Raw genomic sequence first — 22,928 nt, forward strand, 5'->3', positions numbered from 1 at the left:
GTTCCTGTTTTAAATAAAAAGCCAAGTCTAACTCGTTCATTGTACCGGCCAAAGGGGCATATTTAATGAGCATCATTACTCGACAACACCAGAGTAACTCGCTGAGCAAATTCAACTTGTGCTCTCGCAAGAACTCTGGATTTCCAGGTTACTCAGTGTAGGCTACTGTAAAGGCTCACAACATGTTTCGTTCCATTGACTTGCATTCATAAGTTGTGGAATTTTCTGCATTCCAAAGTTCAAGTTTGGTGAACTCTGACCTGTACATTCGAACCATGTGAAGACGTGTGACCAATAGAATAACAATACATCACAACGTGACGTCTTTTTGCAGTAGAGTAGATCTTATATTTATACATTTTGGGATTTATTATTTGGGACTCTCTTGTTCGGTCTCGTTCATCAAAATGAACTAATCTTTTTTCGAGTCATTTCGTTCATTCAAAGGGCTTTAAATGTTCTACTTTTAACAGCCAAATTCCCTGAACACATCCACCTGCGCAATCTTGATCATATTCTGAATTAAGAAATCATTATACTGTAATGCAGTCAAAAATAATTTACAGGGAACATAAATAATTACTTTACCTTCCGAGTCTTTCGTTCATTTGTCACGTGACAGACGCAATGAATGGATCGTTCATGAATGACCCATCACTGATGTGCCCAGATGTTTTGTTTCAGATTTGTTAATGTTAATGTTGGTCAAGGTTATCCACAATCTGTCTTGTAGTATAGCGGTGTTCCACAGGGGTCTATTCTGGGCCCGATCTGGTTTTCTTTGTAAATGATGCCCCTATTGGGTAAACTTTTCGTAAGCATGGAATCTCTTTTCACTTCAAAAGTATCAAAATCAAACCATGGATGTCAAACTTTGAATATCTGAATGAACATAAAACTGATGAATTTAAAAGACGTGTATCATGACCATTGCAGTGTCCTAGAAATTGCACATGCTCAAAGAATAGTGTGATCGTGGTTTGATGTATACTAATAATGATGACATAAAAATTATGAGATAAAAAGTTGAAATCATGACTTCATAACAAAAATATTGTTATGTAAATATGTAATTTTACTCCCTTTTAGGGTGACTTTTTACTATCTGTCTAGGGACTGCAGATGAAAAATAGCCTTTTGGCTAATTCTGGCATATTGACAGAAATATTTATTAATATGCACTGTCCCTGTAATAAAAATAAATAAATAAATGACTTAAGTTAAAGTCTTTGAAAATTTAGACTTTTTATCTCATGATTTTAGAGTGTAATAATTTTGACTTTTTAATAGCATAATTTCGACTTTTTATGGTAAACTTTTTAATTAATAATTATGACTATAAGTCATAATTTTGACTAAGGGTACTTTTTCATGACAATGATGTACCAAAAAAAAAAAAAAGGAAATGTTTTTCCTTTTGCGTTTTTGAAAAGTGTTGCATACAGACTACAACATTGTCAAAACGATCCCCGTTAACATGGATCAGCGAAAACGACTAAAATCGCTGTATTCTGCTTCCAGGTCAGTAGATGGCGATGTCACTTTGTAAAGAAACACTGCGCACCTATAAACGTCTGGAATCGTTTTCAAAAACTTTAAAACCTATTTCAAAAGTTTGTTTTCAGGCCCTCAAACCGCTATTGTTTTGTAAATGAACGGTCAAAACGCATAATAGTTTTACGTTTTTTTTTAACAGTGTTGTGTAAACGTCCCCTTAGTATGTCATAATTTCGATTTACAAAAGCATTATTTTTTTCTCCTTCTGTGGTGGAAATGCGCTATTGTTCACGGACTGATGGCAAAAATTACATCACGCAGACAGTAATTATATCACTTTGGATAAAGGCATCTTTTAAATGGTTGCCTTAACTTACAATAGTTCTCAGTTGTGTGAACTGACCCTTATTCCACCCACCTCGTCAGTCTCAAGATATTAGGAAACGTGTTTTCACATTTTCTAACTGGTTTTCTATGCTGTGTCCCATAATGTCTTGTAGCCTTGATGTGCAGCAACAAATATGTTTCCATTTATTAATTTTTGTTCAGTTAATAACCTGCAGCAGTTCATTACTGTTCTCAACAGTGGCTCAGTCTAACACACTTCAGCAGACGCTCACTATAGGGACCGCTGTAATGGCTGATTACTCTTAAATGCATAATGACTCTGTACTTCATTCATTTGGGCTCCTCATTTAGTTTTCTCCAGTTTCCCGTTGGAAATGATTAAAATGCTCATCTATGTAGATCAAATCAAATCATGCCGTTATAAAACTCTAGATATCAGCCTGCGGGATTTGCTTTACATATTTTGCAATTTCATTCAAATCCTATAAAGACAAAAGCATACACTATTTATACATTTAAAGTATGGTTTAAGCCGCACTTTCCAAAGGTTATATAGAGGCTGCATCTATTAAATCTTTAATCTGCAACACATGACCTTAATCTGCCATGTTAACCCTGTTTTAACCTCTTCTTGACTGGTTTTTGTGCCCCAGGCTTACATGCGTTCACTCATGAGACTCAAGTTTTACACAGAATGGATTTTAAAATAGTAAAATATATTAAAGGATTATGATTTTGATGGTTACATTAGTGCACTTATGGAAGTACACAGTATCAAAAGATGAGCATACACACATTTTCAAAAGTATGGCATCAAGATGTAAATATTATCATGTCTGATAAAATTGCTCACTAACCTTATAAAGTTATATCCAACTTCTGCTCATGTATATGATATGCTGGTAAACTTTTATATAACACAAAATATATACTATTAAACATAATATAACAATGTTGGTACAAACACGATGTGCATTGGTGCATGTTGTAATGTGATATTATAACAGAAGGTTGATAATTGCTTGCTCTTTATGCAAAATGAAGAGTGCATTGCTTGTGAATTGAACACTGTAACCCTCTCTCTCTCTCTGTTTCTCTTATGAGTGAGAATAAATTTGGTTTATTCTTTAAAGGCTCTGAAGACAATAGGATGTGAGGCTGTCACTGAATGACACATGAGGTAATGTGTGCTTTAATAGTGTTGACAGCGTCCCCATAGGGCAGTCTGTGCATCAGTGTTGAGATCCTCCACGCTTCTGCTCGTGTTTATAGATGCTGGATGAATCTGAAGTGTCTGTTCGCTTTTTCACTGACCTTCTTTTGTAGAAATGAGATGAAATCTGCTGATGCATCTCTCCTGTCTCATGACTGTGGGCTTTAGAGACACTTTAGTGCGGACCGCTGGTCACAGAAGAAAGATCCAATCTCAGAAATGATTGACAGAACATCCATTTTTGTATATATATATATAATACTGCACAATACACACTTACAGTAGCCTATGTGCATTAGTAATACTGAGGGAAAGGAAAAAAATATTTTGCATAAAAAATTGGTTAATTATTTTAGACTATTTCAAGAATATAATCTTGAATCGCATCACTGAATATATTTTTTGCATCAAAAGTTTCTTATTTCAATATATTTAAATTTTTTGCATTGAAATAAGAAACTTTTGATCACATTTTTAGGACAATTTTGAATGACATTCCCCCATAAAATCTTCATTACTATAATTTGTTTTAGTAAAAAATTGCTAAATTACGGTGATTTTTTATTAAAACCAGCATGGTTTTAACAAAAATACCATGATGTATAAATTCAATTTATTTAAATTTTTTTACATTTTATTCTTAAGAATGTATGAAATGTGCTTCAAATGCATGAAAATAATTTCACAATGAACCTAAAATGAACCTTAAAATAGGTTTAATTTTCTTTATACAAAAAAATAAATAAATAAATAATAATAATAATAATATATATATATATATATGTATATATGTATATGTATATATATATATATATATATATATATATATATATATATGTATATGTATATGTATATATATATATATATAAGAAATACAACTTGGCCTTTTTTTTTTTTTTTGCCAGTTATCATGAGATTCACCCTGATGTGACACTTGAATTGAGTGAGCAGAGATAACAGCCAATCTCAGGGTCATTCTCGTGTGAGAATAGTTTCCTGCTGTCAGAGGAAGTTAACTGAAGTCTATTCCTTACAAGAGACTGCCAAGTCAAAGGTCAACAGGCTCAATCTGTCCCAGTGATTGAGACATGAAGCAGATCTTTCTGAAGATCCTCACACAGACACTTCATTCTGCTGTTACTGTCATGATTCTGTGCATGTTACAGTCTCATACTCACTCAGTGTTTTACAGTGGCTTTACTTCATGTGGACATATGCAATCAAACATATTCCCAACAACAATTCTGATTGGCTGTCAGTGTTTTTATCATCATCAGCAGTTAAAGTCCGCGTGAACCGGAAGTTGCAAACGACTTTTCTCCAGTGTTGTGACGTATTTCCCAGTGAAAAGGAATATTGAACAGAGGGCAGGGTTTTACTCTAGCGTCCCTCCTCTCCATCTAAGGTTTGAGGGGAGTGGTTAAGCGTTTCCCAACCCAAGTCCTCAAACCTACGTCATCAGAGAAGGTCCTCCAATGCAGAGGGGAGGGGCATTTTCAGATTTTGATTAAAGATTATGAAGACAATTTTTTTTTTTGCGTGGATTGACTTGCATGGATGAATTGTTCACCACAAAATGATCAATTTAGGCAAACAAAGTAAATATGGTCAATTTTGATTTCATGTGGACTTTAAAGATTGTTCTGAAAACGTGTAGTTTTAGTGTGGACTACACTTTTCTTATGGTATAATCAGAACGATTAAAACTTTATCGTTACAGTTATCATCCTTTGCGTTGCGTTGTTTTTCTCGAATCTCTCTGGAATTGAGTTTAGCCTGCTGTGACGTCACGTTTGCCCTTCATACACAGGAATGTTGACTTCCCTCCGCGCTCTTATCTGTGTTTATAAATATAATATGTGCATATGTATGCGATGTGTGTCAGGTGCGATTACGGGTCGGACTCACTGATCTATATAATGACAATGTCATTCTATATAGATCAGTGGTCGGACTGAGGGAGTCATGAGAGCATTATTGGCATTCTAACGGGGGAAATCAGGTGCTGTGGGACAGATGTCTTATTACTGCTGCTCGGCAGGACACACACACACACACACACACACACACTGAGGCTCGAGCCTCGGGATTCGCTGCGAGTAAAGGAATTACTTCCCATCGATCAATGACCGTCTGTCTGAATCACTCCGCAGGGAATGACATCATCTTCAGAAAGCGCGAGGAGGTTTGTGTTTGTTTCTGGATGATTTCTGCTCTTCATTAACAGCAGAATAATGTGCTGAGAGGGTTAGGAAACATCTGTTCATGTGTGAGAGAAACCGAAGGGCAATTCACGCTGGATTCCCTCATTTCCCCTCATCTTTTATACACCTTCCGTCCACAGGTTTTCTCAGTGGGCACTTTGGCAAAACAAAAGCCAAAAGGATTATCTATGAATGCTAAATTCATCCTCGGCCTCTAGAATGAGTCGTTTCTGCGGTTTAGTTTCTATCTACTTTTTACATCATGATATGAGCCCTTTATTTATTTAGCCTATGGTTTACTAATTTAGTATTTTATTGTTTTATTTATTTTTCAATTTAAAAATGATTTTAAATATTTCTTTAAAGGGGTCATGACATGAGAAATCAGATTTGTCTTGATCTATTGACACATCTTTGTACCATTAAAACATCCTACAAGTTTAATGTCTTAAAACGTCCTTCTCATTATAAACAAAGCATTTAGTTAATCAAGCTCCAAAAATGGCTCTTTGGATATTGTGGAATCTGTGATGTCACATGGGCAAATACATTTGCATATGACTATGAGCTAATTCGCGTGTCTGACTGTTTCTAACACGCGATGATTTTACAAGTCGGCGATTGGCTCTTATTTAGAAGGCGGGACTTATTTCACCATATTCAGCATATTGCACTTTTCCCCATTCAAAACAATACAAGAAACGTGTCTAATGTTATTCTATAGTCTTTGGTTATACATCATTGCATATAGGCCCCGCCCACTTGCGTTCAGTCACTGACACTGGCCTTCATTGGATGCAAGCGTCACGTTGCATCAAAAGCAAATAAAAGCCATTATAATCACTGATGCTGTCTACACTAAATACTTAGTCTGTTGACAACAGGACAAATGGAAGAGTAAAGGAAAGTTAGCTTTGACGTGTCCAGTTTAAACAGCAGGTTTGCGTCTCTGTACAGATTTCAGAAGGATCCCAGTGTCGGAAACAAGTGGACGGTTTATTTAATAATGGCGTCCCGGATCGAGTCGGAGGATTATATGTTTAGAGCATTTTGTTTTGTGAACAAGGCACAGTGTAAAGGAGAGTTCGCAAATAAACTGTTGTTGACAGATGAAGCAGTCAGCGGTGTTAGATCCGACAACAGCAGCATCACAAACCACAAGTAAATAGTCTCTGTAAATAGTTTTTTCCACATATATATATATATATATATATATATATATTATATATATAATATAACAACCAAACTGATTATTTTGAATGCTAACTAAAGAATCTAAAGCACTATTGAGTTTCATTTAGACCCATTTTTCTTCCTGAAATGGCGTGTTCTCCCGTTGCTCCTCAGTCGCAGTGGTGAGGTTTTGCTTTGCTGTATCAGTGGTTGGTGAATGTGATCTGTTTTCATTTGTCATCTCTCTCTCTCTCTCTCTCTCTCTCTCTCTCTCTCTCTCTCACGGATGGTGGCACATGACAGAGTATCCTGACACACTCGACGGCTGATTGATATTTCCATCCCCAGCTCTGATGTTTTCTAGCAGGTGAATACGAGATGGGAAATGGTACAAAGTGCCCTGATTCTGCTGTCTGTCTCAAAGTTTCTTACTCCAGCTGATTTACATAGAAATAAAGTTCCCTTTAGTTATTTTAAGCTCAAAGACTCTTAAAATGATAGTTCACCCAAAGATCACACTCGCCCTCTAAAGATGAAATGCAAAATGTGTTTTGCAGAAATTCACGCAGCTTTTTACAAGTCATTTGTGTAATTGGACTTTTGTCTTAAAGTTATATAGTTACTGAGATAGACTTTGTTATTGTGTAACAATATCCGAAGGTTGTTGATTTGCTATGTTGGTAATAGAGGGAATGCATTGACGTCACTTTCCCGCAGGAACGCCCCATCGGCCGGAGTGGCAGAAGAGCTGCTGTGTGACTGGAAAACTGTGAAAACACCAGTAAAACAAATGATTATCAGTGTAAACTAAAGGTTGGACTCGATATAGTGTTCCTTACAACTTACCAAAGATCCAGTGATCCGTGTATATTAACATGCAGCAGGAATCGTGTTTCCTGACATTTATATGAGCCTGATTTAAACGCCGGAGAAATACATAAAGCCAATTTGCCTGTGAACGCTTTAAATAAATACAATATAGGTGTAAATCTGGGTGATCACTTATATCGATGTTATATATATCATCATATCGTCCAGCCCTAAAACTTGTATAGTTTTGGATTTAAAAACATCCAATTATGCAGAATATACAATGGTAAATATTAAATTGATGAGATGTCAATACAATATATGACAATGCAATATATAGGATATGATTTTACCCCTAAATTCAGCATAATTCAGTCCAGTTGTTTGCAGCGATCAATTTTTTTTCTCTGTTCTGATGCTTTCGGCAGTCTGTAAAAATACACCTCTGATTTCTTGCCAAATCTAGTTGTACAGTCAATCTCAAAGCTCTTTCCCGTTTTAGATGTGTTTTGTGTGTTTTTCGTGGCATTCGCTCTGAAAACCAATCAGTGTTTCTGCCACTCAGTGTGTGTGACCGCAGTCACTCCGGCCGACACTCTATAAATAAAGTTGTGGAGTCCAAGAGTTTTAACCAAGAGAAATCAGATGAATGTAACATCAATCCACTGAGATATGAAATAAAACAGGAATAGATAGGACAGGTAGTGACCGCTGACAAAGGTCAGGCTGGTTTTGCTGGTCCTGTTAAACTGTTACAGATCAACCCCTCCAGACAAATACAGTTCATTTGAGGGAACTCGTGTAAAACGGGAATTGATGGCCTTTTCTAAAGTGATCCAGTAAAATGGAGATATATGAGGTAATTTTATACCCGTGGATTCCTGTTGTTGAACAGAGTTATGAATGTCCTTCTATTGTACATGAACAATAGTGGACATAATACAGGGATATGGTCTATTATAAAGCTGGAGCAGGTGAAATGTTACACACTGGCTTCAGGAAAAGAATATGATAATATAACTTGAATGTTAGAAATCATGTTCAGGTCAATTTACACACACACACACACACACACACACACACACACGTGCCCACACTCTATATATAGATAGCAAGATGATAATGGGCCTACAGGGACAGGTATGTGCTTTATTGTCATGAAAACTGTCACAATGCAAACCATATGAGTGGTCATATACAAATAAGCTTTCTTTTGATTTTTGTAGTGAAATATCACCGGGACATGTTCTTGTTTGTGAGATTCACCCAAAGCACTTTCAGCAGAGCTAAATATATCTTTCAGTTTCTGTTATCATTTCAATGCACATTCATTTTCCTGCCAGAGTCTGTCCCACATGTCAGTTTGAGCAGTGTGTACAGTGTGCTCTAGGGCTGCACAATATATCGAAATTATCGGAATATCGCAAATGCATATCGCAACAGCTTACAATAACTGGGGTCATGAACAAAAGACGAAGAGAAAATCACTCGCTGCTCTTGGCTGAATAACTTTTGTAGCTTTAATAAGAATCAGTATATATTTAATTCATACAGTGAAAACTAAGCAGAGTTTTATTTTTACATTTGATTATTCAGTTTCTGTTGTTAATAACCCTAATGTATGATAACCTGAACCCCGTGGTTTACACTGATGTTAAAATAACACTTCTTATGCTACAGTAAAACACTGATGTTCACTTTCAGAAGTTGTAGGGATGTTTTCTCGTCACAAAAAGAATGTGAAACACATATGTAGGTTATATAATTTTAAATATATTTTAAAGATAATTTAAGTTTATTTTACACACTTTAAGCATTATCTAATGAGTTATCGTATCGTGCAGTACGTTCAGCATCGGGCTCCTAAATACAGACAGAGCTCCTGTCTTCAGGCTATACGCGTCTCTGTGCCGCTGACCTGCAGGGTGAGCTGGGAAAAGGCAGTCGTTTTCCTTTTGACCTTTTGTGCTCCTGACTCCATCTCTCAGAGATAACTGTTTAACATACTATATTTCATTTAAAAAAGCTGCACTTTTGAAACTGTATGTTTTGACATTCAAGTATTTAAATGTTTTGACTTTTTCCAGGGTTAAAGGGGAACCTACATCTGTGAGTGAGCTGGACTGAATATATATGCGCCCTAGACACATTTGGCCCGGAGGGAAAGTCGTGTGTGTTTATCTGCCTCTCTGTGCTTGTGCTTTGAGCTTGAATATGTGCAAACAGATGTATTATATTTTTCCAACCTACACTGTAAGAAGAAAACAAGTTGCTGCCTTAAATTAAGTACAATCAACTTGGATATGTAAGTCATTTCAACTTAAATTACATTAAACTGACTTAAACAATGAGTTGAATCTTGTTTAACTTATACAAAAGGTAGAAAATTTCTTCTTAACTTATTTTGATGAGATAAAGCAATGTAAAAACATGTCATAATTTATTGATCATTTATATTTTTTACAGTGTACAAAATATTCCAAATAATTAGTTAAACTGCAATATAATCATATAATATAAATAATATAAATATTATCTCCCAATTCTGACTTTTTTTCTAGAATTTTTTTTTTCTTCCAGAAAAAATATTTTGCAAAAATTTGCAATTACCTTTTCTTTTTTTTTATTCAGTGGAAGAAACAAGCTTCCATACAAAGATTATTTAAGTATGTCTTTTAACTTCAAAATTTCACATTTAATTCAATGCGTTTCTTTGTAATTATTTGTTAAATGTACTAGCAATTTCTAAGTGAAAGTTCAAAGTAAATCCTACACCAGATGATATAATTTATTTATTTTATATATATCTTTTGCAATTAGAGTAGTTTTATCAGCATTAAACCTCAAGAGATAAATGCACAATAGATACAACAAGGACTAACACTAGAAAACACTGTATTTAAAGACTGAGACTGCTGGTGACCCTCTGTACTCTTGTGAAGAATGAGTTTTATTCATCTGTCTGAAAGTTAAACTCTGAATCTTTCCTCCCACTACAAAGGCGTTGAGCTCAAAGGCAGAGACTCTCATTAGTGTGGGCGGATGAAGATCCTGGCAGCCTTTGTTATATTGAGAAAGCGCTAGAACAACGTCTGTGAAGTCCGTAACCGGAGGGACTGTCGGTCAGTTTAGATTGTGATCCTCATCAGGAGATGGGAAGAATCCCAGGTCGGTGAGAGTGATTTACACTACAAAGCGGAGATGAAGTGTAATGTGCGACTCTTGAGGATAGACCACCCAAACACCAGAGATTGAGAACGCATGAACCGATCTCATGTAACTGACCATGAGCATTTCATTTCCTGATATACTAGAGAGTGTGTGTGACAAGTGGGTGTTTGAGGTCTGTTCAAATAATGAAAGATGAGTTTGATGTTCAGACTGTGGTTGGAAATTTGTTCCACCAGCTTTACAGAAAGTCATAGTGTGCTTTAAGTTTTAGGGCTGGCTGATATGACTATATATAACGCTGATAAAAAGTGATCCACCAGATTTAGATCTAGCTATATTGTATTTATAGTGTTGTCTAGCACATATATCAGTGCTGAGTCTGAGCATTCAAGGCAATGAAGAGATTTAAATATTTGTCTGTATTGTTTAATTTAGATATTTAAATGCTGATCGGTTTTGTTCTAAGCGATAGAAAAAATTCTCAAAAAGTAATTAAAATATTTAAATGTTGGGCTGTATTATGTTAAAGTCCCCCTGTAGTCAATCATTTTATCTTCTAAAACTCATCTTTGATCACCCAAATGACATATAAAAACGTTTTCTCCTTGAATAATTTCCTTCATGCCTTAAAATAGTTTACGCGGTTCTATGAATATGCAAATGAGCCCCGCCTCCACTCACTCACTCAGCTCAGAGATCCACTGGTTGACGATCACACGTTGATCTGATTGGTTACAAGGTAGTTTGTGACGTCAGAAACACCAGCGATTTCAAAGCGTGTTTTTGAGACTGTCTTTGGTTCACTGCAGTTTTAAGGAGAAAATACTCAGCAATGGTGTCGACTTGTGAATTTACACATGGTTTGTCTTAAAGCATATTAAAAACACCACACAGACATATAAACAACATTAAAAGCTGGATTTACACCACAGGGGGACTTTAAGAGATTCAAATTGTTCTATTAAGTGATTTAACTAGCTTCCGGTCTGTATTTTTCTGTTAAGAGGTTTAAATGTTCAGTTTTGTTCTGTAAGTGAAAACGTATTCATGAAAATATAATAGAATTGATTTCATGCATCCATGAAAAGTCACCTTTGGTGACCAATTGGATAAAAATATTTAAAATGTGGCTCAGAAAAGTGAAGTTAGTTTTGAGAAAAGCACTAGAATCCTTTGAGTACGGATGCAACTTGGTTTGACATTTCGTATACAATGCAATGGAAATTTTAAGTGTCCAAACATGTCTAAATTTGAGCTCAAAGCTACAGACATGGACTGAAAACCACAAAACTTGCTTACCATAAACTGCAGAACAAAGAACTGTTGCTTAACTTGTTGAACTGTTGCTGGTGTTCAATTGTGTAAGATATATGCTTGTACAGAAACGAAGTAAGTGTTCTGCAGTGTTGTGTTCCTCCGTACGGCACAGACTCCTGTCACTGTGATTGATTTAGTAAATCCCACTGGCTAGTGTCCGTGGCACATGAAAGGGCTTTCAGATGTTGAAGAGACCCAGAATTCCCTCTGTGGTTCCTCAAACACTGGCCTTCTGTGTTTCTCATCTCACAATTTAAAATGGACAAGCACCCCAGACAGCAACATAGTGTCGGCCCAGATCCGCATCTGTACACATGGATTCCACACGTACCAGATGTTGGCCGAATCTGACTCTATGTTGCTGTCTGGGATCATATTCTTCAGAAGGTGATTCTGGACTGTTAAATTGTGTGTTTGTGTGAACCATAGACTGTAAAACAATAAGGACGCAGTGTCTGTGACGTCACCCCTAGGTTTCTGAAGAGCATTTTTGAAGCCCTAAGTGGGCGGAGCCGGCCGTCGCCATCTTGGCAGTGTGTCAATCCCGGATAAATGAAAATGGGCAAAGAGGCGGATTATCTGAGGTGACGTGACGCCAACAGACAGCAGACAAACGGCTAGTAGTGACATCAGCGGCAATCCACCTGTCACTCAAGTGGCCACGCCCTTAATTATGCAGAACTTTAAGGTTTAATATAATTTAAACGGATGAGTTATTAAAAAAATTCACCCCCTCACAGTTTTCATGAAGGGCAAAATTAGCTATATAGACCAAAACCACTTTTTGCACCAGACTGTAAACATGTTTTTTTCTGCTGTAAAGTTGGCCATTTTAACATGGGGGTCTATGGGGGGACTCTCTTTTGCAGCCGGTCTCTAGTGGCCAGTCGATGAATTGCAGTTTAAGTCACTTCCGTGTCGGATTCAAGACAGAGACCGGAAAGTTGCCGCTTGGTATAAACGTAACTGTGTTATTTTAGTGTGTTTGTTATATTATTTATTTTTTATATTTTACACAATAACGGAATATTTCACCCAAAAATGTATAATTCCTGCTGAAGTCTTGGGTTCAATTCCCAGGATATGCATGAACTGATAAAACATAAACCTTCAATGCATTGTAAGTTGCTTTAGATAAATGCGTCTGCCAAATGCATAAATGCAATTGATAATTCAAACAAGCTATCATATTAAAAAAAATAATAATAATATTTAGTGTTTTGTAGTGCTTTAAAAAAAAACCTTTTTGGTGAGTCAAGCCAAAGAAGGTCATACAAGTCTGAAGATAAATGATGACAGAATTTTCATTTTGCAAGAATTATTGCTTAAACAAACGTAATTATAACTTGGTACTCTGGTAACATTTCAATTCAAAGTAAAAATAAACAGAATCTTCTGCTTACTTTCTTCTTTATTTAATACTGAACAAATGAAAAGTCTCTTTGCAGTATTCGTTCTATCGCTCCAGCTGTGGTTAAACTCTATAAATAGAATAATTTTGCTCTGTTCTGAATGAACGCAGTTACTCTATCACATCACATTATTTAAAGACTAACTGGACAAGAATAAAACCTCTAAAAGCAGAAAATGGCAAGGTGGAAACTGCAAACCAGGCTCTTTCATTCTTCTGAGAGGTATACAGGGACGGACTGCTTAGTGTCGGCTTTATTCAATTATTCAATTTCCTAAAGGTCTGTCTTGAGGTAGAAAAGGTGCTATGTATAATTTACCTCATCACACTCTCATTAGAAGATGCTTTTAATGTATTTGAGAGTCTTCTTGGTCTGGTCTTGGACTTTAATATGGTCTTATGAATTATATGATTGTTCCTGTGCTCATTGGAAAGATTATGAATGCATCTCTCTCTGTGAGAAATAGTACCTTGTATCACAGTTTAATGTGTATAAGTTTGTCTCACATTCATTTTGACTAACAATATAAAGTCTGATTCAGAATGCATCTTATTCTGGATAAGATTCACCAATAAAATGAAGTTTGCTTTGTGTTTGCATGCAGTTCAGGGACAATAATGGAGTGAATAAATATAAATAACACACATAGATGAATAGTTTGCAGCTTCATTTGGCCCTGCTAGTGGTGCATTGTTTTACCTTTTAAAGTCAACATGAAAATATTCACAGCACCTTTTTTTGTCTGTAATGTGATGTTTTTTCTGAGTGAATCAGGATAATCAATGAGAAATATAGGCTATATGAAACATCTTATTAAAAACTAGACTTTTTTTTTGTGAATTTTGATTTCATCGTGACTTTAAGGCAAAAAGCATGATAATGACAGATGGTGCTCCACTTTCACATGGTCACCTCTTGCCAACGTCTTATCGGTGTGGCCATGTGCTTCCGGCTGCACTAAAACACAATTGTCACGTGAAATAGCTGGAGGGAAGAGAGAGAGAGAGAAATAGAGGGATAATGAGAGGAATCTCAGAGGAATCAGACATAAGAGCTCATCTCCAGTTTCCTCTGGTTCCTCTGCAGGCACAATAGAGGATGAGAGAAGAAATTGTGTTCAGCATCGTTCGTACTGAATACATTAAGGAACCAACAATAACAAAAGCTAATGTCTTCTGAGCCAAAATATCAAATATGTCAGAAATTGCCCCCGATACCCTTAAACAGGGCATTATTGAGGGGACAAACATTTGTAGTGGTGTCTGAAACCATAGTGGACGTTATCGAGTGCACTCATTCAATCCCACAATGCACCGCAATAACGAGTGTACAACCAATTTACGCTCAACGGCTAGAGAATACCCATAATGCACTGTGAGAGCCGTGTGCCGAATGAATTCCTGCGTCTGACCAGAAGATGGCGCCACATCCGAATGGTCAAATGTGGGTACAGCGTAATATCATACAGGCATAAATTCTGTGTTAATTGATTATTGAATTGTTTAGTTAAGGTTTATACAGGCTAGTTTCCATGACAGAGCTCAAGATAAATCTTTTCATTACTTCTGGAGCTACCACACTGTAAACCCTAACGCTCAAAGATCTTGTATTGACAATGCAAGAGTCCAGCACTCTGTAAAGTCTCCTCCAGTACATCCCAAAGACTGTCAATGAATTTAAGGTCTGGACACAATTCATGTGTGAAAATGATTCTTCATGCTCCTCTCAACCATTCTTAGTTTGAGCCTGATATGAATCTTGATATTGTCATCCTGGAATATGGTCATGATGTTTCTTCCTACATGGTTGTTTAAGAAATGAAAAGCTACACACTCCATCAATCAGGCTTAGAAGAACTTTTGCCAAACATATAACATGCCAGAAACATAATAATCACTGCAATAATGAGCCAATCATAGACTCTAAAGCATTTGCCTATTTGTGACCCAGGATCACAAAACCAGTCATAAGTCGCACTGGTATATCTGTGGCAATAGCCAACAATACATTGTATGGGTCAAAATTATCGATTTTTCTTTTATGCCAAAAATCATTAGTATATTAAGTAAAGATCATGTTTAATGAAGATATTTTGTACATTTCCTACCATAAATATATAAACATTAATTTTTGTGTCTGAATGCAGCACAATCATGAACATAAACACAACTTTAAAGGAGATTTTCTCAATGTTTCGATTGTTTTGCACCCTCAGATAGTTGTATCTCGGCCAAATATTGTCCTATCCTAACTAACCATACACCAGTGGAAAGCTTATTTATTCAACTTTCATAGGATGTATAAATCTCATTTTCAAAAAATTGACCCATGTGACTGATTTGGTGGGTTAAATCCAAACAGCGACTTGGCCTGGCAGTAAAATGCATGTTTGGATGTTTGTTTGTACTGTATTATGCGTTTCTTAATATGTTTGTCTTGTCAATTTAGTTATCTTTATTGTTTGTGCAGTGTTTGGAAAAATGTGCGCTGGAGATTCATGCACATTGAGAGCAGGATTATATATTGTGAAACTAGTCTAATTTGAATTAGTTGTTTACTTGTATCATTTTTTTTAACCTCTCATTTGTCTGTCTTGTACCTCAGATGATGTGAGAGTGTTAAATCTCGACATGGGAGCGACTCTGGCAGGAATCCACTGAACACGGGGCACAAAAGAGGACGGGTGGTGCAAGCGTCCCACTGAGCTCAAAATGGTCCCAGATGGGCTGTGACAGGTTTGACGGGTGGCCTAAATCTCCGGTGTCATTGTGTCCAGGGGAGGGTTATTTTGGGAATCTGGTGAGTCTGTGTCCTCAGGCACCATTTTGCACATTTCTGAGTTGATGGTGTGACAACATAAATAAATGGCAGCTAATTAGACTAGGCACACAAAGCCCAGAGTACAACAGCACGCGAAACATCAAGCTAATCTTTTGAGCTCAAGGGTTTATCGATAATTATTCATCAGCGGAGCAAAACTGCAGCAGCAAAATAAGCATGTCGGATGATTGACACGCACACGTTAGAATCTGAAAACTGCAGAGCAGTTGTTTTTAATTGCAATCAGGTCTTCGGTTCATAAAGAATACCAGTCTCAGAGTTTTCATTCTCAAAAGTTGTTTGGCTTTCAGGTCATTTCAGGTCGTCACTTTAAGAATGTGGTCATGCCTGAGTCAAATTTCACCCTAAAATATAAGAAATTATATTTTACATAAAAAATACGTTGGCCTGCTGTAAAGGCCATTGAGATATCTTGCATTGCAGCATTGTTTCCGTTAACTTAAGCTAAACTATTAAATAAACTATTCAAATTTTATTCGTTAAGTGAAATAAAGCTGAAATAAAAGTAAATATTAGATGAACAAAATAAAACTTTAGATTAGAAATAAAATAAGTTTGAGTTGAAAAAATAATACTAATAAATACTATAATACTAATAAATACTATTTAATAAATACTATTACTAACTAATGGAAATGTTTAATTGTCATTTTTATTTGTTTGTTAAATTTTTTGTAAATTTTTAATTTTTAATGGTCCTAAATAGATAATCAATTTCAGCAGGCTTTAATATAATTTTTTTCTTTTTCATTTTGCAGTGATTTGTGAGATGTGACAGGTTCTGTGAGAATGAACAGAACTGTATTTATCATTTATCACTGTATTTCACTGATGTATGTGTATGGATCGTGGACAGGGTCAAAAACTGTCGTTTTAGAGAGCTGTACAAATGCCTGCCGGATTCTGGAGACACTTTGACCCCCCTCAGTTTATGAGCTTCTCCGTTGATAAATGATCTCACAGCATGACCAGCCGAAGTGAAGTCTTACAACGCTCAAAGGCCAACAGCAATCAATACACCAATCCTCCTGTCCCAGTATACAGGCCGAGACCACAGAGCTCACACCCAACACAGCAACATCTCATCGTTTCTGAGCTGTTTCAGATGATTGGATTTTTCCTTATTTAACATGGAGACCGCTGTGTCAACCACATTACGAGAGGTCAATGCGTAAATCAGGGTTGAATTAGTTGCTCTGTGAGCGTGAAATACATTTCATTTGGGTGAGTGTCTTCAGCTGGGGGTTAATGGTCACTTCAGATCATTTTCTAATGGTTGAATATGTATGTGGTATATGAGCTGTTGATATTCTTGGAGTTAAAAGGGTAGTAAAAAAAAAAGAAGAAATTAATTTTTGACCTCTGGACAGCTGACATCCATCAAGAAAACCAGTTTAAATGCAAAGAGGGATTTTCTTCCTCAGCGTTTTTGTCTTGATTTACAGTACAATTATCTAAAGATTCTTAAATCAAAATACATTTATTTGAGAAGGAAAATTACTTAAGATATAAAGTCTTGTTTTCTGAAAAATGGATCAAAATTTATGCAAGAAAAATGCAAGGAAAAATATCTGCCAATGGGTTAAAAATAAACAAGTGTATTTTTCTTACTCCATTGGCAGAGCTTGTTTCGTGTTTTAAGCATAATGCCACTTAATTTAAATACGACAAGACAAGTAAATATATCTCGATTTAAGGATTTTAGATATTTTTACTGGAAAACAAGATGGTACCACCTGAATGAACATTTGGAAATTTTCTTTGGAATATCATGGTATGATTATGGCAAACAGTCTCCCCATGTAATGCATTAAAGAATCAAGGCATATACTTACATACCCCAGTTTAACATATGCATGATTTGGGGGTTTTTTTTGGGGGGGGGGGGGGGGGGGGGGGGGGGGGTCAAACAGGTTTTCTTGGATCAATGCAATGACATTTTTGTTCCTGACCCATCAATAATGAACCTTCTCTGATACTGTGTGAACAACAGTTGCTACAATGTAATATAAATTAGCATAATGTCTGTTGATATTTTGTGTTCTGATGTTTTTGGGTCAGACTTTTACCCTGGTAAGGAGGGTTCAAGTGTTGATATTTTAAACTCCAGGCCTGAAGAGGTCACTCTGACACCACTGCTAAACTGGTGCTCCGTCCTCTGAAAGAGGAATTGCATTTTGGATTTGGGTTATGACTGCAGAAAAGTGAACCGTTATGATTACTCTATGATAATGGTTCCAACCAGTAGTATACTACATTGTCACATGACCTCATCACTTTCCATGTGAATTGCATGACATCCTTAAAATAAAAAGTTATTTTGAAGCTTAATCTAATTTTGAGTAAAAAAAAAAAAAAAAGCTTAAGTATTAACTATTAACACACATTTTGGTTACACTTTATTTTAAGGTGTCATTATTACAGTGTGATTATATATTTAAGTACTGAGTATAGGGTTAGGGTAGGATTAGGGTTTGGTTGAGAGTTAATTGCATGTACTTTTCCATAATTTTCTGTTATTACTATGGTAAGTACATGTAACATATGCAACAAGGACACTGTAAAATAAAGTGTTACCCAAATTTTCTATATGCAAAGAAAACCCAACTGTCATTTTGTGTCAGTCTGATTATATAATGAGATGTTAAAAATCACAGCTGTAAATATTACACTGGAAATGCAAGATGTTGAGCATATTGCATTGTGTTTTATAGTATTTCATGCACTAAACTGTTGCATTTTGGTAAAAGTAGTGTAGGTCATCTGAGTACTCTGGAAAATCTGTGCTAACACTTTACAATTAGTTAAACGGTTAATGCATTAAATAAGAATGAGCAATCACAATATATTTAGCAGTTTTCATATTCCAGTTCATCTATATTCATTCTGTGCAATTTCTATAATGCAGTTATGAATGAAAGAAACGTTTACCGTAATTTCAGTTTCTGTTAGTGAGCAATATTTATTTTTTTAGATTGTCTCTAAAAAAAATATATTCCGAGTTCTTTATCTTTTAATGACATTACAATCATCTCAACCCCCGTTTCTCATTCTCTGGCTGCGTCTGAAATCACATAATCTCTTGAGCAGGGAGTAATTATGAGTAATTATAAGTCATTACCGCTAAAATAGTAAGTTCAATATAGTGTATGAGTGTGTAGTATGAATGTAATTCGGATGTACTACATTCACCATGTTGACATTATCATGTGTCCTACCAGCATTGCTTCACTGTCATTCATAAATCCTCTCCCGTGGCCTCATGGGATAGTAAAGTGTCCATTGCATCGCGTCGGAAATAATAGGTCATCCGGGTACTTTTTGCCTGCTCCGTGAATTTGACCATACTTCTTTTGTGACATACTGTTTTTGCCTACTATATCAGTGGTTCCCAAACCTGTCCTGAAGGACCCCCAACACTGCACATTTTCTTTGTCTCCCTAATCAAACACACCTGATTCAACTCATCAGCTCATTAACCCATGTGATAATGAGCTGATGAGTTGAATCCGGTGTGTTTGATTAGGGAGACAAAGAAAATGTGCAGTGTTGGGGGTCCTTCAGGACAGGTTTGGGAACCACTGTACTATATAGTAGGGAAGTATGTGATTTGGGACGCAGCCCAGGCCTGTTTCCTCGCTCTGTGCTGGTCAGGTGACAGCAGGGCGGCCCGTGTGCTTTGTATTAATTTGTGGCTGATCTCAGAGGATAATGGGAGCAAATGTGTGTGCTCATCACCAGACACCCTCTCTTCCCATAATCCCGTCCAATAAGCTGAGAGAACGCCACGGTTCATTAATCAGCGTTCTCCCGCCACCTGCAGTCATCAGCGCTTGAGCTCGCTCACGAGAGACCCGTCATCAAACCAAACTGAGGGATGCCCATCCTGAAAGCCATCAGTCTGTGCCAATGTGCTGGGATTAATACACTGCTGATGTGTCAATCACAACAGCGTGTTATAAAGCTTCTGCTGGCGTATCACGCATGATGATTTCACATGCCTTTAGTCCCAATCAACCGGATACATATATATATATATAGTGCTATATGGTGTTCTGGGTGATTTTGTGCATGTTGATATTATGGCTGGGCGGTATGATGATATATATCATTACCAAGGTCTTATTGTTAGAGATTTTGCTATATAGTATCGCGGTATGTAAATATATAGATTCATCAATATATCAACTATTGATGAAAGGTATGATTGAGAATGTAAAGAGTAGGAGGTGCTTGATGTTAAAAAGAGTTATTAAAGGAATAGTTCACTTAAAAATGAAAATTCTGTCATTATTTACTCACCCTAGCCTGGGGTGAGCCAGCAAATTCAGATTTGCTCGAGAAGTAGTCTGGCAAAGAGCTCATTCAAGCCCATTTCCATGCCGTCGAAATCGCGGCACCAATCAGAAACGTTGAGGCGGGCTTTACACAATGACGATCGCTCTGATTGGTTTTAGGTCTATCCAATTGCGCCCAGAGGCATTTGAGCGACGTCCGTTCAACTTTTAAATGCATTATTATATTCAAATTGCAAACACATGAGGACAGTCTTCATAAAAGACCCACTGGCAGATGAACGTGCTACTACATTTCTCTCCGAAACGGTAGGGAATTAAATTAGATTTAATAGAGGATTTTAACTGTGACACGATGATTGATAGGGCAGTTTAAGTGACAGGATGCACGCGACAGATCCGTCCGATAAAGATGACGAAGTAGTATGTCCTAAAGCTTGCCTACTTTTTTGCTACACATTCAAAAGTAAATATCTTTTCTTCACAAAAAGAGTACATACTTTTATGGCGTAGTGTAACTTAGGCAAATTGGGACGCAGCATATGGCTGTACACGATGCCGATCGCTCTGATTGGTTTTAGGTCTATCCAACTGCGCCCAGAGGCATTTGAGCGACGCCCGTTGGTGACGCCCCTTTGGAAATGATTTGTCTATGGAGCTTTGCCAGACCATAACTCAGTTACTACTGAGAATGGTCTGGTTTTAACCAGGCTATACTCACCCTCAAGTTGTTTCAAACCTGTATGAATTTCTTTCTTCTGCTGAACACAAATGAAGATATTTTGAAGAATGTCGGTAACCGGACAGTTGATGGACCCCATTGACTTCCATTGTATTTTTTTCCTACTATGAAAGTCAATGGGATCCATCACCTGTCTGGTCACAGTGAAATTGAACTATTCCTTTAAGCGCAATAAGCCGTAAGAAAAAGCTAATGCGGTCAAGCGCTGACTGACACACTGTGAAAGCGCGAGCACAGAAAGCCGCTTCTCTCATTATGCAATCGCAAATTCAGTTCTCTTTCACGTCTTATTGCGCTTGAACGGTCGAATACACACGCAATTATGTCAAAATGCCAATCCTGTACAGTATTCATGCAAACACAGCCGGTTATGTCTTAAACAGTTGGGTGTAAACCGGATGTGTATCAGTATAATGTATCTGTGCGTTTGGTCTTAAAGGGACAGCAACCTAATAAATCGACCTATATAACTTACTGCTCTTGACTGAATAACTTTTTTTTTAGCTTTAATAAGAATAAATGTATATTTAATTTATAGAGTGAAGATTTTATTTTTTACATTTGATAATTACATTTCTGTACTTATTCTAACTACATGTTAAATAAACCTATTGTACCTGAAAAAATGAATTTGTTTAATTCATATTTTTGTTATATTGTATTTGTCCATTTGTTTGTAATTTGCTGCATTTTTCCTATTTTTAATAACAGAAATTAGATAAAATAACACAAAATAACTATATATTGTGATATATATTGTTTTCGTGAAATAAAATTTCTCATATCGTGAAATAATAATTTGGTCATATATCGCCCACGCCTAGTTGATATGCAGTTGCAATATGCATTGTGTGCAACTAATGAATGCCTTTTGGTCACATGGCAGAGTGCCACTTTCACAAACCCTTGTGTTTTTTCTCTACATCCTTCTGACGCACCATCATTATTAAAGTCAATGATTCGCGAGGTTCTCCGATGGCATAGCTTTAGCATATAAGCTCCTAAAGGCTCTGATTCTGCATTTAATCATCTACACAGAACACAAAGCCTAAGCTTACTTAAAACTTCAACACTGCTCTTCTGCTGCCGTGCGCTGCCGTTTCCCTCAGGACATGCAAATCTAGTTATGTTTGAAGTGTGTCAGTAGTTTCTCCACAGATTTCTTTACTGTCTGCGAGAAGATACTAAGATCCTAACATGGCCCTCCAGTGGGACCTGCGCAACATACAGCACTGAATCCTTCAAGTGCGCTCTGCCTTTCTATGCATTCACAGTGGGCAAGTAAATCTGAATACGCAGTGACATCTTTAAGCTTCATCATATTAGCACATTATCCCTCTTAAAGTCTCTAGTTCAGATGTGAGTGTGTTTACAGGCCCAGATGCGGTCGGTCTCCACTAGACAGATCTCAGCAGCATGTGTTGGAGATTTCCTGAGACAGTGGGATAATTGTACTCTGGGTAAATGTATCCTGCTGTTCAATGCCACTGAACACCGGGTGAATCTGATAGATGATCGAAATCGATTTCAGCTTTGAAGCCGGTTCAGAAACCCCGTCTCTCGCACACACTGTGTTGGCATTTAGCAACTTCAAAAATACTGCGCTATTTATGTTGGCTTGAGAATGCCAACTAACGCACTATACACAGTGCATACATAGTGTATACATGCATAATGCATTCAGTTGTGTGGTGCATTCATTTTATAAGGTTGTTATAGAGTCTGATGTGATGGTTAAGTGCATGATGTGTCCAACATTCCACACTTATTTTTTTCAATCATCTTTCTGGTATTTGAAAAAGTGCACTTTTTCTATTTGGAGTTTTCAGTGTGAACACACTGACACTATTTATACTTAAAAACATAGAATAGTGCATAAGTATGTAAATTGTCATGCACCTAAGT

Source organism: Abramis brama (assembly GCF_963993115.1).
Source record: "Abramis brama genome assembly, chromosome: 19".
Lineage (NCBI taxonomy): Eukaryota > Metazoa > Chordata > Actinopteri > Cypriniformes > Leuciscidae > Abramis > Abramis brama.